Source organism: Anolis sagrei, chromosome 1 (assembly GCF_037176765.1).
Source record: "Anolis sagrei isolate rAnoSag1 chromosome 1, rAnoSag1.mat, whole genome shotgun sequence".
In the NCBI taxonomy this organism is placed as follows: Eukaryota; Metazoa; Chordata; class Lepidosauria; order Squamata; family Dactyloidae; genus Anolis; species Anolis sagrei.
In genome coordinates this window covers 263,785,029-263,804,195 of record NC_090021.1, presented here as the reverse complement: position 1 = coordinate 263,804,195, position 19,167 = coordinate 263,785,029, and positions in this window count along the sequence as shown.

Sequence of the window (19,167 nt, the reverse complement as noted above, 5' to 3'; positions counted from 1 at the left end):
CTAACATGTCTGATAATTTAGTCCAATCTGCCTTTCTGAAGTTGTATCTTCGTTTGAATCGAACTTCCTGAGGCCTTATTGTTGGGAACAGTTGGCATATTATTGGTCAGTGCTGTGTGTTTGGAATTGGTGGTCCCACTGATTTTGTGCATTGCTGTACAATGCTGTCGCTCACAAATAAGAGGTCTGGGTTATAACCTCGGTGCCATCTCCCGCTGTTGTAGGATGGTGGGAGATTGCTATCATGGATGAGTGATAGTTTGTGCAGTTCAGACCAGGACAGGACAGCCTCTCAATTTCTGTCCTCTTGGGCATAGCCCCATACATGGCTATGGCTGTTGAAGTCACCAACTACTACCGCCCTTTGGTGCCTGTCAAAGTTCTCGGGGGAGGAGAAGCAGAACTCTTCATTTGGGGGCTTGTACACAGAGATGATGGTGATGTTATTAAGCTCTACTGTTAGAACCTCAATATTGTTTTCTTCAGTATTGTGGGCACTGCTGACTTGGAGGCCTGGTTTGACGAAGACAGCTCTTCCATACTGCGCATGTGGTCTTTCCGCTACTAGGACCATTCCTGGAAATTTGGGTCGTTTCTGTCGTTCATCCCTGTGTGTTTCTTGGACACACAGCACGTCACATTTCTTATCTCGGCACAGTTCATAAAGCAGTTGTTCTTTGGCAGCTGAAATGCCTTCAATGTTGATTGAGATTATTCTCATGGTTGGTCCTGAAATGGTCTGTTGGTTGTTTTGCTTGCTTGTCTGCATGCTGCAAGTCATCTCTGGTTGCTTCTGGATCGAGAGAATCGTCCGTCTACGAAGATGTTGCCCAGGGGATGCCCGGATGTCTTGCAATCCTGTGAGGAGGCTTCTCTCATGTCCCCCACCCCCTGAGTGATGGGAGGGAAATCGAGTTTTGGAAGCAAGGAAGGTAAGGAGAAGAGGATCTGGATGGCTTCTCTCATGTCCCCCCCACTTCAGGGTGAGAAGGGTGGGGTATAAATATGGTAAATAAATAAATAAATGTGGTTTAGCTTCCTCAGGAAATATTCTAAATAATCAAGAACTAAGTACTAATCAAGTACCACATCATGAGGAGACAGCAAAGTGAAATACTCTGGCCACATCATGAGGAGACAGCAAAGCCTAGAGAAGACAATTATGCTGGGGAAAGTGGAAGGTAAAAGGAAGAGGGGCCGACCAAGGGCAAGATGGATGGATGGCATCCTTGAAGTGACTGGACTGACCTTGAAGGAGCTGGGGGTGGTGACGGCCGACAGGGAGCTCTGTCGTGGGCTGGTCCATGAGGTCACGAAGAGTCGGAGATGACTGAATGAATGAACAACAACAACAAGGAATATTAAGAGTTGTTGTTTTAGTCCTCTCAGAATACCTAAGTGTCCATAATCTATCCAAGGCACACTGACTAGGGAAGAAAATACAGTGACCACATGGAGTACACATCTTTATATATACCTTGTGCTTTGAAGTGTTTAAGAATATTTAAGAATGCTTCAGTGACAGTGGATAGGGAAAGTGATTTGCCCTACCCTGTTAGTATCTGCAAGTATGGCCATCTATCAGGGTGTTTTGTGCTTTTCCTGCATGGCAGAGGGTTGGACCAGATGGCTCATGCAGTCTCTTCTAACTCTATAATTCCATGATTCTATAATTCTAAATAGAAAAAAAACAACAACTTGCCTGCCAATGTTGAGCCTCTCCCACCTTTAAAGGTGCTCTAGTATCTCTGAATGGATACATACTTTCTTTTAATTTTCTCTTTTTTTCCAATTCTTTTCTCCTTCTTTGGTATTTGTATTTTTGCTGTCATGGCAGGGAAAATAACAACCACAGCTCCAGGGTTTTCCTCTCCCATGTCCAAGAGCAAGAGGGCTTTGGGTCCATCACATTGAAGTCCTTCCACATTCTGTCTCTAATGCAGTCTGAGAACAGCTTTCCCCCCAGAGTTTAGAAACATTTTTAAAAATATACAACTGTCACAATACACCTGTAATTTTATTGACATCATAAATATAATACAAGAAATGAAATATAGATCTTCATAGTCTTCTGCATGACTGAAAAAGAACAAAAGAGTTAATAAGATAATTTTAGAACAGGCAGAAAGTAAGTATAATGAAGAATGTGAAATATGTGGCTTTTTGAAGTTCACTTCATTATAAACTCTTTGAAAACTTATGCATGCCAAAATGTGTGGCTATTCTTTTTGGAGCCACACACTTTAAAGTTTTCCCTTGTTCAGAGTTACAAGCAAAAGCAATGTTATGAACTATAAGTCACTTTAATATGATATGAAATAATGGCATACAAAATGAACGCTATAAAATCTTAATATGGACATCCATACAATATAAATTTTACATATATTTATATGAGCCCAAGATACAAATGATATTGAGCCACTGCCCAAAGACATTATCCATTGTTATCCAAAGTAATTCATATTTGAGGATTACCCCCTGCATTTTTAGTTCATTGGATCTGTCTCTGAAATGACCTGTATGCTACAGGGCTGATGTTCGCATATACTTAACAGTGATAACTCCTGCTGTTTTCAATCAGGATTAAGAGTGAGCAATGCCTTCAAAAGATACATTTCCTCTGTGTGGAGCAATCAATTGTCAATGATCACAGAATACGTGAAAGGACATCCCACTGATAGACTACTGGTCCATTCAGTCTTTCAGAATGGCCAAAGCATTGTATAGCAATGTAACATCCCAGTCCCTATCACTCATTCTGAGCCTCCAGCAGTCAAATGTCTAGGAACTTCATGGGTATTCTACATTTCCACATATTAATATCTTTATATTAAGGCACTCTTTCTTTTCTTTTCTTTTTCACAATCTAACATTTTTAATGAGCAAGTATAAATTTCCCACTGTGAATGCTGCAAGTTATTGAACTATGTGAAAGAATTCACACTATGCTTTTGAATTCAACTAACTATTTTTGAATGCCAGATAAACTTTCAGGTTGCTAGAATTTGTTCCATGTTTCAAGATAGCACTCCATCCTAGTGCTTTAAGATAGAAATAATACTTCACTTTCAAACTCCTTTCTCTAAATGACTGAAAACAAGGACAATATTGCACAAGGGAAACACTAGTATTCGCAGCTAAACAAAGACCAAGATTCTGCATCAAATAATATCACAATACTATAGTATCAGAAAACATGACAAAATCAGCTTCTAGCAACAAAAACAGCAGTGTGTTATTGTAGTGCATGCTTGTAATGCATGTAGATGAAATTATGTGATTCAAAGTCTTGTTTTAATTGGTAATAATGGCAGTTCTGACTGGAGTGCATATGTGTGAGAAGTTTCAAAGAGTAAATTAGCATAGCTTTTTTTTCTTTTTAAGTATATTAATACAGTACATGTAAACTGTACTTACAAAATGTTTTTGTGGTTATATCTAACTACAAGGATTTTTTAAAAAAATAAAATAACTTTCTGCTGAAACACTACAAAACATTGTAGACAGTCACTTTGGTGTCACCCATTTTGATGGTGTTGCCCCTGGTACAGTTGGGGAAGAGGGGTCAGCTAAACAGAAAAATGGGAAGTAACCAGCTCCATTCCTGTATTCATCTCTACAAATAGAAAACAAATCTTCATCTGGACTTCCTGGAAGGTGAAGTCATATTTTTGCTGGTGCCTCCAAGAAGGGAGCTACAAGGGGTATTTTTAAAGTAAGGCACGTTTTGTTGTAGACACTAGTAGTTCACGCGCATACCGCAACGAGCACATGCGTCGTGTACCGGCATGCCTCGGGAACAACTGTGCTCAGTTTCCGCTCTGTAGCTAACCTGTACTGTTCTATTCTGTGCTTTAAAAATGTTTAAGACTATCAACTCACCCTCCACATGTGAGGTTCACTCAGTGATACGGTTTTTGTCAGCAAGGAACCTGCCTCAGTTCTTGTGGGTTTTTTTGGGCTATATGGCCATGTTCTAGAGGCATTTCTTCTGACGTTTTGCCTGCATCTATGGCAAGCATCCTCAGAGGTGAGGTCTGCCTGCTGAAGAAATTCATCGACAGATTTGTGAAGTGTACGGTGATACTGTTATGAGTGAAAGCAAAGTGCGTAAGTGGGTACGACAATTCAAAGATGGCCGTGACAACGTCCATGATGAGGACCGCTCCGGTCGCCCTTCTTTGATTACAGACTATTTGGTGGCTTCAGTTGAAGCGAGGATTCGTGAGAACAGGCGCTTCACAATAGCAGGTCTCTCAAACAAATTTCCTGACGTGTCGAGATCGGTGCTTTACAACATTTTTTCTGAATACCTAAAGTTTAGGAAACTGTGCTCCTGTTGGGTCCTGAAACTCCTAACAGAGGACCACAAAAACCAAAGATTTGAGTGTGTGATCAAATCAAATCGTCTGTAATCAAAGAAGGGCGACCAGAGCGATCCTCATCATGGATGTTGTCATGGCCATCTTTGAATTGTCACACCCACTTATGCACTTTGCTTTCACTCATAATAGTATCACCGTACACTTCACAAATCTGTCAATGAATTTCTGCAGCAGGCAGGGTCCTTGCTGACAAAAACCCTATCACTGAGCCAACCTCACATGCGGAGGGTGAGTTGATAGTCTTAAACATTTTTAAAGCACAGAACAGAACCGTACAATTTAGCTACAGAGCGGAAACTGAGCACAGTTGTTCCCGAGTCATGCCGGTACAGACGCACGCGCTCGTTGCGGTATGCGTACGAACTACTAGTGTCTACAATAAAACGGACCTTACTTAAAAAATACCCCTCATAGCTACAGCTTTTCTGCCCTTGCTATCATCCCCTTTGGATGTGTGCTCCATTTGGCTGTGAACTCAGTGAGCTCTTTTTAGATTTACTAGCATTATATGCAATAATCCCATTTACAAAACAATATTTCATGTGGCTCATATCGGAAGGTTTCCATGCCTGATGGATACAATCTGCTAATTAAAGCACTTTTAAAATAACAATAAAATATACCTAGATGGCATTAAGCAGCTTCCAGGCCTTGACATATGGAAAGAATAGGATAGGTGGGAGGAAGAGGGAAAAAATAATAACAAAACAAAATGCATGGGCTAAGTGAATTAAAATTGCAAATAAAACAGAAATGAACATGTAGTAGATATTCATAAAGCAATTCTCAGTTTGTCTTAAATGTCCAGGAACATCAAAGGGCAAGATGGAAATCATGAGGATTTCCTGGTGTAGCAACTTGCAGCATTCATTTTCTTTGGCTATATTGCCTAAGGGTACAAAACATCTAGAGAACTGCATTATCCTCACTTCTGTAATAAGTAAATGGAGTAAGAGACAAAACCCATTTATGATCTTCAGCTTATAAATTATTATAGCTGAAGGAGAGTGGCTTCTGCTTCCTATGAGCAATGGTGGAATCTTTACTTATGCCATTTCCTTTGTGTGTTTTGTTTGCAATTCCATTCAGCTAGACAGATGCTGTAAAAAAAGAAACACCTTTGATAGCCCCCAGGTTTAGAAATCAGGAAGCTACATGATGAGGTGCTACATACCAAAACAATACACCCGATGAAGGTGGGGTGTATTGTTGCTTATTTAAGACCTGAGCAACTCCTCATGCACCTTTTCAATGTATAAATGGTTCCCCCTCTGCCAGTAAAGTATGAGTTTGGGGTTTTGCTGTTGTTTGGTTCCTGAATCTGAGGAACTCGGGACAGTTCCAAATAGCCCTTTAATCTGTGAGCATTCACATTTGATAAACGCAATTGCTGTGGGGTTAAAAGCACACATCCCAGAAAGTGTGTGCTTTTCTGGGGGGGGGGGGGGGGAGGTGTCCAGATGACCTCCCAGAATCTTCTGGGAGGAGAGGAGACAGCCTGCACCCCTCCCAAAATGCCTTTAAAAAGCATTTAAAAATAAAATAACTTACCCAGACAACATTAAATTACTGCCAGTGCTCTCCTGGAACATAGAATGACATAACAGGAGATGGGGGGAGGGGGGAGGAGCAATTTTCCTCTTCACCCCTTATCCTGGCCCATAATTCCTATGAGACAGTAGAGATCTGGCAGTACCCATGGAGGCCAGAAAATGTGAGATGGCTGTGCAGTCCAGACTCCGCCCACAACTGGCAAGATTCAGGCCTTTCAAGAAAACCTGGGTCTTTCCCACAGACAAATTACCTCAGCACAAAGCAGTGTTTTCTTTGTGCCAAATGCAGTTGTGTTTATGTGGGGTGTCATTTGGATGCCCCATGTAAAGAAACGGGAGCTTGGGTTTCTAAGGGGCTGTCTGGATGGACCCTTGACAATTGGCTAAGATGGTGTCTACAAACAGATGGCTATCTGGCAGATGGGGAGATTTAAGAATTGAGTTTGCACCCCTTTGAACAGCTCTTAAGATCAAGAAGCTTGGGAGGTTTGTGAAGGACTACACCCTTAAGAAAATTCTGAGGATTTCACTGTCATTCAAAAGTCGTGTGGCTTCAGTGAGATTTATTTTCCAATTAATGGCTAGCTGGGGAGCAATCTTGGAAAATAATCAGGGCTCAAGTAACTCCTCCAAGGGAAGGCTGTAGAATTTTTTCTCAAAGAAGACATCTGACCTCAGCTGGACCCCCATCAGGTTGCCCCCCTTCTTTCAGTTAAAAAAATAGGTTATAGGTTAAATAAAGTGGTCCTTATTTCAACCCATGTTTGTGCCTGATCTCTTAATTCTATCATTGGTCATCAATGTACAATGCAAGTTATTGATCAGAGTCTATCTACAGAGATTGATAAAAGTTGTATGTCTGTTAAAAGAGAAGCCGCTGTTCTGTTTCCATTCTGAGCCCAACATCATGCTATTGATACCACCATTATTACAGATTCAAATAGTATGATCAAATTTTATTTTTTAAAAAATGCTAATGTAGTCACTTGCAAATGCGAGAAAGGCAACAAAGACAAGCCTGGGATTTAATTTATCAATCTGGAACATGCTGTAGATTCATCCTGAGTGGGTTGGCTCACAAGCAGCCCTGAGGTGGTATTCGACTATGGAGAACTGCTATGTGTCACCGTACATTTTATACTCTTCCCTCCTAATAAATTATGAAGCAGTAGGATTGCATGTTTGTGACAAAGGCAGCAGTGAACAGTCTTAACAAGAAGGAGTGACAAATGGGAATGCACATCACACCTGTCCCTTGAAAATGCACCTTGATGTTCTTACGTTTCCAGGGAAATGAGAATTGTAACAACCTCATTTGTAATTTAGCAAATAAAAAGAAAGTGCAAAGGCAGGTTTACAGCTAAACATTAAGACAACAAACATAATGATCACAGATTATTTATATAACTTTAAAGTACATGATAAAACATTAATATTCCAAACCTTGGCTCAATCATTAATCAGAATGGAGACTGCAGTGAAAAATCAGAAGAAGGCTGAGAATTGGAATGGCAGATCCTGAAAAATATATGTGTGAGTATTAATGAATAGTAAAATTAAGATTGTCCATGCCATTGTCTTTTAAATTGTTTATTTATTTATAGTTACATTATTGTGCTATTTTGTTTATATTAATTGATCTGTGATTATTGTCTGTGTTATGTTATTTATTGTATTTGTTTGTTTTGTTTTAATCTGCCCCAAGTCCCTCCAGGGAGAGGGGGTGGGATATAAATAAAGCTTATTATTATTATTATTATTATTATTATTATATTTTAAATTTATTTTTATGACTGTGAAGGCTGGACTGTGAAGAAAGCAGATAGGATGAAAACCCATTTGAAACATGTTTCTTGCAAAGAGTTCTATGGATACTGCATACTGCTGAAAAGGCAAAATGAACGGATCCTAGAACAAAAGCCAAGATGACTAAACTGTCATACATTTAATATGGAATGAACAATAATGCTTAGTAAGGTAGAAGACAGAAAGAGGATGACCATATTACAGACTTGAGCCCTGAGTCTGCAGAGGTGACAGGGTGACTTGTGAAGGAGCCAAGCCGACTGGGGGTTGTTTTGGTGCCTGAAGATGATGATTATGGTTATGTTCAGTTTCCTTCAGAGCAGGACCCTTCAGAGACTTCCATGTTGGTTTTTAATGTAGATTTTCAGGGGTTTGTAAATGAAGAAGAGGGCACAGAAAAGACAACAGGCCAAAGTGAGTTGAAGGACTCTAGGATTGTTAGTTCCCAAGATAGAATTATTTTGAGACAGTCTGATGTGAACCAGCTTGAGCCTTCAGATAGGGAAAATGAAAGGAATGTGCTAATAAGCAAACTGTAGGAGGCAACCTTTGATAGAAGAGGGCAAATCAGTCAGGATTGCCACCTGGATAGGGGAGTCAAAAGGTCTGCCAGGATAAGAGAAAAAAGTAATTTGAAGGATAGTTCTCATGGGAATCGGAATGCATTTTGTGTAGGTCTTTCTGAATAAAAATAGGGCCTTTGCAGCCCTGTTCTTTAGTGAGTGCAATGTTTAGCTTCAGGCCTGATCTTGTGTGTATTTCATACTGAGATTCATGTATTTCCCTGCTCAAGACTCCTGTTCAAGTTGATGATTGTGAATGTTATTCCTGTTTTATTACCAGTGGATTTTGGATTTGCTCAAGCTTGCTTTTGACATTTCAAGAGACTTTGAATGTTTTCCTCCTTGGGTTTTAAGGACTATATTTTTGTGAATTTTACTTTGGATTTAAGAATCAACTTGGTTCTCCTTTCTGGATTTTGGTTGGCTAATTCTACCTGGTCTTGGATTGCTGTATGAACTTCTTTTATATTCTATTGATTGCTTTTTTACTCTTTTGACAACTGCTTTTGAAATTATCAGTAAACTTACTCATTAAAGAACGTTGGTGCATTTGTGGGCTCAAAGGTGTGCATCCCAGCCCTGGTGTGCGACAATTTGAAGGTTTCTCATTTATAGGATTGCCATATGTTGAAGTGGACTTGGTTTTAGTTAACATCAAATATATAAAGAGGAAAGAAGAGAAAAATGGGGGAGGAAAGAGCTTCTTGTCCCTCATTTCTTCTCTGTCAGGACAACTGTAGCATGATTTCAAATGTCTTGGAAGCTTTAATGCAGATGCTTTTCCAACTTAAGAGTTCAGACTATCTAGCTTCAACACTGGGGTGAACATGAGGGTATGTAGAAAGAAACTTGTATAAGACTTGTTTTCATGTCTTATCTCATTCACTAGGAAAAATCAAACAGATTGACCACTGATCTAATGATAAATCAAATAAAAATGTTTCAACAAGTCCATCTCTCTGGTATTAAGCTGTCAAGAATTTCACCTCACCCTCTGAAGACTAGCATAAAATCTCATGAAACATAGCCTGTTGTGAAAACACTTATTTTGCAAGAAGCTGACATTGCAGACTTTTAAAATGTGCTATATAGGGATTTTTTTATTTGATCCATAAATTACCACTGATAAAGCCCTTTTTTGCCCTCATATTGTTCTTTGGGTTATTGGGCCCTTCATTAACAACTGGCTGTGGTATGAATGTGAAAGAGAGGCATTTATCCAGAGGCATCTTGTTTGATGAAGAATTGTAACTCTTGACGACATTTGATGTCTGTTGGTTTGACAGGGTAAAGTGGAGAATAGTCTTTTGGTGCCCATTCTGGCTTCTTTCTTCTGAATTCCTAGTGTGGACTGAGGAAGCAGGCTATTATTTATTTATTTATTTATTATTTAAAACACTTATATTCCGCCATTCACACCCCAAAGGGGACTCAGAGCGGAGCACAACATATACATGACAAACATTCAATGCCTGGATACAATACATAAACATTAAAACATTTATCTAAATATTAAAATACACCATTTAAAATAGCACAATTTAAAACCGTCCTAGCCATCTGGATCAAATCCAATTGGCCCTGTCATCTTTCCCATTGTCGCTTTATTGCCCTGTCCCGAAAGCTTGGTCCCACAGCCAAGTTTTTACCATCCTTCTAAAGGACAGGAGGGAGGGTGCTGACCTGATCTCACAGGGAAGGGAGTTCCCTAGCCGGGGAGAAATCACCGAGAAGGCCTTGTCTCTCGTCCCCACCAATTGCGCCTGTGACAATGGCGGGACGGAAAGCAGGGCCTCCCCGGAGGATCTTAATCTCCACGATGGTACATAGAGGGAGATGCATTTGGGCAGGTAATTTGGGCCGGGGCCGTTTAGGGCTTTATAGGCCAAAGCCAGCACTTTGAATTGTGCCCGGTAGCAAACTGGCAGCCAGTGGAGCTGGCGTAACATGGGAGTTGTATGCTCCCTGTATGCCGCCCCAGTTATTAACCTGGCTGCCTCTCGTTGGACTATTTGAAGCTTCCAAGCAGTATTCAAAGGCAACCCCACTTAGAGTGCATTGCAGTAGTCTGTTCTAGATGTAACGAGAGCGTGGACCACCATGGCCAAGTCTGACTTCCCAAGGTACGGGTGCAGCTGGCGCACAAGTTTTAATTGTGCAAATGCTCCCCTGGCCACCGCTGCAACCTGGGATTCCAGGCTCAGTGATGAATCTAGGAGAACTCCCAAGCTGCGAACCTGTGCCTTCAATGGGAGTGTGACCCTGTCCAGCACAGGTTGCGACCCTATACCCTGTTTGGCCTTGCGACTGATCTGGAGGACCTCTGTCTTGTCTGGATACAACTTCAATTTGCTCGCCCTCATCCAGACCGTCACAGCAGCCAGGCACCGGTTCAGGACTTGGACAGCCTCCTTAGCATCTGGTGGAAATGAGTGATAGAGTTGGACATCATCTGCGTACAGATGGCATTGAACTCCAAAACTCTGGATGATCTCACCCAGTGGCTTCATATAGATGTTAAACAACATGGGGGACAATACTGAGCCCTGCAGGACCCCATAGGACAATGGCTGTGGACCCGAGCAGGAGTCCCCCAGCAACACCTTCTGGGTACAACCCTCCAGGAAGGACTGGAGCCACTGCAGAACAGTCCCTCCAAGACCCATCCCTGCAAGGCGCCCCAGAAGGATACCATGGTCTACGGTATCGAAGGCCGCTGAGAGGTCCAGGAGAACCAAGAGGGACACACTCCCCCTGTCGAGCTCTTTGCGGAGATCATCCACTAAGGTGACCATGGCTGTCTCAGTTCCATGTCCCGGTCTGAAACCGGACTGTGACGGATCCAGATAATCAGTTTCATCCAAGAACCCCTGGATCTGCTATCCCTATCTCTGACTACTTTCATGGTAAATAGTGCTACTATTAACATGGTGCTACTATTGGCAAGGATTAGATACATCCTACTTCAGGTGACATATAGGAATTGCTTTAAATGATTTACTGTTAACATATTCCCAACTCTCCCATTTTGGCAGGGACAGTCCTGATTAATATTGTCATTATTTTCATGTCTTTTAAAAATAGCCCAGTTTCTCTCTTTGCCACTATACCCCTTTATCTTCAACTTACTTCTGTTGCTACAAGCTGAATTCAAAGCCAAACTTAGTTTACATTCGATTAACACCATGGGGAGGGGGGGGGAGGTGAAGAGAGGGAAGAATCTTGCCCTTAACAGTAGGAATGAGCAAAAGCAAACTGTTGTTCTTCCACATTAGTAACTTTTGCCATCTTGCCCACACTCTGGGTTTGCTTAGCCACATATATCCTGATTTTCTGATGTGAAAAGTTGAATTACAAGTCCAGCTGCCTCCATCTCCAGTAAGCAACCTATCCATGTCAGCTCATTGGTATGAGACTTCTTTCTGTCTGAAAATTCCTATTGAGTCCTCCTTCCATTAACACTAGCTTCCTCCATGCCCCATCAGCCTATCAGACTGCCACCCTTCGCCTCTACCAACTCACTCTACCTCTCTCTTTGTCTCCATCTAGCTGCTCTGTCCTCAACGGAACTCCTATTATACCTTCTACATTTTAGTGCATTTTCCTCACTTGATCTCAATAAAACAGTTTTCCTTTTCATGGGTTTTTCTCTACCTGCCTCCTCCATCATCTGCCTCCTCACTCTACCAACCAACCTGCCAGTCACCAACAGCATAGTCTGCCACCACCACCCATCTAGCAGTCCTTTGGTGGTGACACCCTGGGACTTGGATATACCATTCACTTTTTCCCATCTAAGTAAGGGATCTCTGTTTGCCACCAGAAAAACCATGTGTAGTTGGCAAACTAGTTGAAATGTAGGCCTGAATAGTTCCATGGCTGGGTCTATCTCTGACTCTTGGCTTCCTTTTGATCTAGCACCTACTTGCTTCTGTTCACTGGCTACCTAGTACTTGAACAGCAACACCTCCCAATGTGACCCATTTAAAGTGGAATCAGGTGTCAAACAGGAATGCATTATTAATACAATCTGATTTTCTATCTTCATCACTAGGATTCTACACATTGTGGATGGGAAGCTTCTCACTGGTGTGGAAATCATATATCATACAGATGGCAAGCTCTTTAACCCCAGCAGCCCAAAGTAAGGTAGCAACAACTTCTGTTATAGAACTCAAATATGCTGATAATAATGGAGTCTGTGCTCATTCAGAGGAAGACCTACAAGTCACTTTTAACACCTTTGCAGAAGCATATAAAAAAGCTTGGCCTCTAATTTAACATAAAAAAAACCCAAAGTGCTCTACCAGGTGGTACAAACCAATTCATCTGCAATGCCAGCAATACAGCTTGATGGTGTAATGCCAGAAAATGTTGACCATTTTTGCTACATTTGCAGCCAACTATCCACAAAATTGATGCTAAAATACAACACCACCTGAACTCTGTGAGTGCAGCATTTTTTTAATGAAACAGAGAGTGTTTGAGGCATTCATAGAGATACCAAGATGATTGTTTATAAAGCTATTGTCCTTCCAACTCTATTGTACACCTGCAAAACTTGGACCATCTACGAACATCACTCTTGACTTCTGGAAAGATTCCATCAATTTTGTCTTCAAATAATGCTCCAAATCACTTGAAAAGGCAGACAGACAAATGTCAGCATTACAGAAGAAGCAAAAACCACCAGCAATGAAGCAATGATCCTCTGCCATCAACTTCACTGGTCTGACCACATTGTCCAATATTCAATTATCATCTCCCAAAGCAGTAACTTTATTATCAACTGAGGTTGCAGGTTCTAATTCTGACAGAGCACAGAGCAACCTCTGTCAGCTCTAGCTCCCCATGCAGGGACATGAGAGAAGCCTCCCACAAGGATGGAAAAACATCAAAAACATCCGGGTGTCACCTGGGCAACATCCTTGCAGACGGCCAATTCTCTCACACCAAAAGCAACCTGCAGCTTCTCAAGTTGCTCCTGACATGAAAAAAAAAATCAACTAAAGAACCGAAAACAGAATGTTGGTGGACAACAAGAGAGATTTAAATATGGATTTAAAGCTAACCTAAACATGAAGTATAAACACCAAGAACCTGGAATTCCTGGCATGAGAGCGATATAACTCAAAGACAGCTATTGCCAATAGTACTATGAATTTTGAAGAGGTATGAATACAGTGTGAAAGGAAGAAATGTGCCAAGAAGAAGGCATGCCAAGCAGATTCTTGTCTTGACCATCTTCCATCTGGAAATCTGTGTCCTCAATGACCATACAGATCAATAATAGGTCTTCATAGTCATTTACGGGCCCACTACCAAACCCTGTCTCTGGAAGACCATCACACTTGGCTACAAGTGATTGTCCATGACATGACCACTGTGAATTTCATTGTTCTCCAGTCATCACATTATTTCAGCCTGTTAATAAGTAGTAAGCAGTGACTAAAGCCTTGGTACCTGTAGTATGCCATCAAATGTATCGTCTTTCTGTAAGTCTTGGCTTGAATGAGCAAGGTTGTAGAGTTTGTTAGTTTACTTCTTGCAAAATTGGAATGGCTGTGGAACTATAAAAAGTAACATTTATACAGGACAGGACAATATTCTCTATTATCAGTGATTACAGTGGTGATGAAATCAATGATAGTACATAATAAGTATAACAACAGAACAATGAGATGCAGATGCCAGCTGTTCATTTCAGTGCTATCACTGTAACCCTGTTTTGCTTTGCTTTGGTTAGGGTGTTTCTGAAACAGCACAAACCAGCTTTTGTGGTTAGTACTTGCCCCTAAATTCTACCACCACTGGATTTTTTTTATCTAAACCAGCAAAATGTCTTGATCTATCTCCATATCTGTCTGATGAGCTCTTGCTTCTTTTCATGCAGATGCAATTATGCTGAAGTAGAAATACCTTTGCTGAAGCATATTGGTCTTTTGCCAGTTTGTCTTATGAAGCACATTTTGAGGTGGTGTCCTTCTTAGCAAATTATGCATTTCATTGTGCAGTGAACTGTGCAACATGTCCATTTTAATTATGCAAGATCATAAGTAACATTATGAATTACATTTTAAAAAAGCATTTTAATTCCAGAGTTTTAATTATATAGCAAATGAAAAATCTAATAAGGAAAATGGAGTTCAAAGACAGGCCAGAAGAAATGTCAACATAGGTATATATTGTACAAGGATACAATCAATATTTATCACACCAAATGATCACAAGTGTGGGAAGATGCCTGATGTTTCTGGGGCTGAATTAACATCTCATGAAGTATTTAACAATGCAAAATTCTGTCTGGATTGGGACCCCTGATACAGGTTTTACAGAGCTTTCTATAATTTTAAAATTGTGCTTTCTACCCTAATTGAAAAAAAGAGTATTGTACATACTCATGTATAAGTCAACCTCACATATAAATCAAGGACAGGTTTTGGGGCCAAAATTGAAAATTTTGATATGATCCCTGGATAAATCAATTGTCATCCTATGGAAAGAGAAAAGCATATTTGACTTGATTTTTCCCCCTTTCTTCTTTTAAGTTTTATCAAATTTTCACAGTCAACTGAGAGTGAAATAAAAACAGAAGACAAATATGAACTCTAAAACCAAAAGCCCATAACGTCCCACCTCATAATTCCCCCATCTCTACCAACACTGTATAAACACACACACACACACAAAATACAACTGACTTTTCCCCTCCTCAAGCAAAGCCAACTAGAAAACGATTACATATCTTTCTTGTCTATTCAATTGCATTTCAGCTCTAAGCACAACCACTATATTTAAAATTAATACATAATCACTGGTAATGTTCATATCAATAATTTGTCAATTTTGACTAGAATTCCAATTCTTAAAAAAAATAGCGCATTCATTTATAGATTATGACCTTACTATCTCACCAAATTTTATTCCCCTTCAGTTTAACTTAATCACATCTAACTTCTATTATCCTCTCAATTTTTTTTGATCTAGTTTAATTTTATTTTATTCCAACATTTTTTCAATATAATATCTTGTTACATATTCCTTTCATTTAAAATGTTCCACCTGCCCATAGAAGATAATACAAGCAACTTAAACAATTTGTTTAAACGTCAGATCTTGCAATTTTGTCTTTATATTTCATTTCTGTTTTACTTATTTCATCAATCCACCCCGTCTACAAAAAAAGAAATTGTTGATGTATTTTAATCCTTTCAAAGTTCTCAATTAATTTATTGCAGTCCAATCTCAATTTTATAAAGTTAAGTCATCATTAATTTTAACATGCTTCTCTCATGGAAATGGGTTTTCAAAGTGCCCATTCAGCCTTCCTATGTGCAAACTTAGCTTTTTGTACAGGTTTTGTCTGTCTCTTTTGGGAAAACTAGAAAACTTGAATATCTTCCTCTCCGTAAAGTTGTATAGGATTCTTTGTTTTTCATTATTTTAAAGTTAATTTGTACCCACTTATCTGTGCTTATCTCATCTATGTAGACAATATGTTAATGTAAGCCTGGTTGTTCAAATGCTGACTCTTTTTATCAAGTATTAATTCATCTGGTAAACCTTGATCATTCTGGTAAGCTAAATCTTGTTCTTATTGTTTTTGTGCAGTTTTGTGGTTGTTAAATTTTGTTTAGTTTCAGGAATTATATCTGTAAGATTCTGCTTGGTTCTATCTTCTGTTGAGAAAACTGTTTTTTGACCTCCAATAACATTTCCAAGACCTCTAGCTGTGATGTCTTGGGACAGCAAAATCAGAAACTAGGAGTTAATTACAGCCTTTCTAAAAACTAGTGAAAATTAATTGCTATTGAAATAGCTTGGTATTATGCATAGTACAGTTTTACTTTCTGGCAGAAGTTGTTTTAAATTATTCACTTGCTAGTCTGCATTCACTCTATGAATGCAGACTAATTATTACAGTCTTTTATAGTTCAGAGCATCTTAGCTTTGGGTTTTGACCGAAAGTATCATTCAGTTAGTAACACAACCCAAAAACTACAACATAATTCTTGGTGTCTTGGCTTTTAGGCCTGTCCTTGGAGGTATTTGAGGCACTGATTCAGAAAATTACATTGGATAGACTCAGCTCTAGTTTCTTAGATATGGTTATCATGATTTTCTATGGGAGAGCAAATGAAGACTGGTACATGTCATATGTTCTTTATCTCAAAAACTAGAGCTGATAAGGGGAAAGTGGTGCCAGTTTTTGAATCAGCAAGTCAGATATTCCCAAAACAGGTCTAACATTTGAGACACCAAAATGTGTGTTGGCCAGTGTAATAAATTGTTTTCAAATTGAGACTATCTATCCCCCCCCCCCCACCCAATCCCCACGCACAACAATCTAAACGAAAAGAGTTCTGACATTAAAGGAAAAAGATGAAGGAGGAAAATTTCTTCAGCTATCCATCTGGCTCTTTAATCTTCCTACCAAATTTAAAGAGATATAGGCAAGAAATGAAAACATAGCCTGAATTTAAGGAGGTTCCCAATATTTGTTCTTTGTTTAAATTGACTTATGTCAGGAGAAGGTATTGTGTCTGGAGTTCTTCAGCTGAGGCCAACTTTGCAGAGATGCTAAGATTGTGATCAGATCCCCGTTTTATCTGTTACTGCTATTCCCTTCTGGGTTAGCAGATCACGTAAACCAGATTTATGGCTCATGTGATAATCCTCTAGTTTTGGAGCACCCAAACCATTTTTTTTCTCTGCAAATTGCTTCTCCCTTACTAGACCTTTTCACTCAAGACAACACCCCAAAGTATGATTTTTAAACTAAAATTTCTATATGTATATATGAGTATATATAGGGCAGTTGCTTTATTCTTTATAGCAGCAGTTCTCAAAGTGTGCACCACCTAGCCCTTTAGGCTCCACAAAGCATACAGGTGGAGCATATTTCATGCTCCACTTGTCTCCCTTAACTAAAAAGCCTTTTTCCTTGCCTGCAAAACCCTCCCTGGCCATCCAGATCCTCTCCTCCTTACCTTCCTTGCTTCCAAAACTCGATTTCCCTCCCATCACTCAGTGGGTGGGGGACATGAGAGAAGCCTCCTCGCAGAATTGCAAGACATCCGGGCGTCCCCTGGGCAACGTCTTCGTAGACAGACGATTCTCTCAATCCAGAAGCAACCAGAGACGACTTGCAGCATGCAAACAAGCAAGCAAAACAACCAACGGACCTTTTCAGGACCAACCATGAGAATAATCTCAATCAACATCGAAGGCATTTCAGCTGCCAAAGAACAACTGCTTTATGAACTGTGCCGAGATTAGAAATGTGACGTGCTGTGTGTCCAAGAAACACACAGGGATGAACGTCAGAAACGACCCAAAGTTCCAGGAATGATCCTAGTAGAGGAAAGACCACATGCGCAGTATGGAAGCGCTGTCTTCGTCAAACCAAACCTCCAAGTCAGCAGTGCCCACAATACTGAAGAAAACAATATCGAGGTTCTAACAGTAGAGCTTAATAACATTACCATCACCTCTGTGTACAAGCCCCCAAATGAAGAGTTCTGCTTCTCCTCCCCCGAGAACTTTGACAGGCACCAAAGGGCGGTAGTAGTTGGTGACTTCAACAGCCATAGCCATGTATGGGGCTATGCCCAAGAGGACAGAAATTGAGAGGCTGTCCTCTCCTGGTCTGAACTCTACAAACTATCACTCATCCATGATAGCAATCTCCCACCATCCTACAACAGCGGGAGATGGCACCGAGGTTATAACCCAGACCTCTTATTTGTGAGCGACAGCATTGTACAGCAATGCACAAAATCAGTGGGACCACCAATTCCAAACACACAGCACTGACCAATAATATGCCAACTGTTCCCAACAATAAGGCCTCAGGAAGTTCGATTTAAACGAAGATACAACTTCAGAAAGGCAGATTGGACTAAATTCTCAGACATGTTAAATGACATGATCACATCGGTCGTGCCAATCCCTGAGGAATACGAGCATTTTATTGAAATAGTGAAAACCTGCTCACAGGCCTTTCTTTTCAAAGCCATCTATTACAGGCTCCACAACGAAAACTATTACAGGCTCCACAACGAAGACCCATTTAGTGAGCAGACTCTTCAGGCAGCGCAGAACATTGTGTCCTCCATCTCTGAAGCCAAGAAAGAACAGTGGATCAAGCTGATCACAGAGGTCGACATGGGCAGGAGCAGCCAGAAGGCGTGGAGGTTGCTAAGACGGTTGAGCAATGACCCCTCACAAACTAATACCCATGCCAACATAAAGGCAGATCAGATAGCACACCAACTCTTGAAGAACGGGAAACCCAACCTTGCCACCAAAGTAGGAAAGAAACCAATAGCCAGACAACAAGAGATTGAGAACAACAACCTTCACGAACCCTTTACATCTACTGAATTGGACATGACTCTCAATAAATGTAAGAATGGCAAAGCAGCTGGCTTGGATGATCTACGGATGGAACAAATCAAGAACTTTGGCCCAAAAGCAAAGTGCTGGCTACTGGAGCTGATGAACAATTGCACTGCATCCTGTCAGATCCCCAAAATCTGGAGGAAAGCAAGAGTCATTGCCATCTTGAAGCCAGGCAAAGACCGTAATGATCCAAAAAGCTACAGACCAATCTCCCTGCTGTGCCACCTCTACAAAGTTCTGGAGAGACTCATTCTGCATAGAATTATGGAAAAAATAGACCCATGTTTGATTCCACAGCAAGCTGGCTTCAGGAAAGGCAAAAGCTGTACATTGCAAGTGCTGAACCTGACTCAGCATATAGAAGATGGCTTTGAAAAGAAGCAGATCACAGGAGCTGTCTTCATAGACCTGTCAGCGGCTTATGATACTGTGAACCACCGCCTCCTCCTGAGA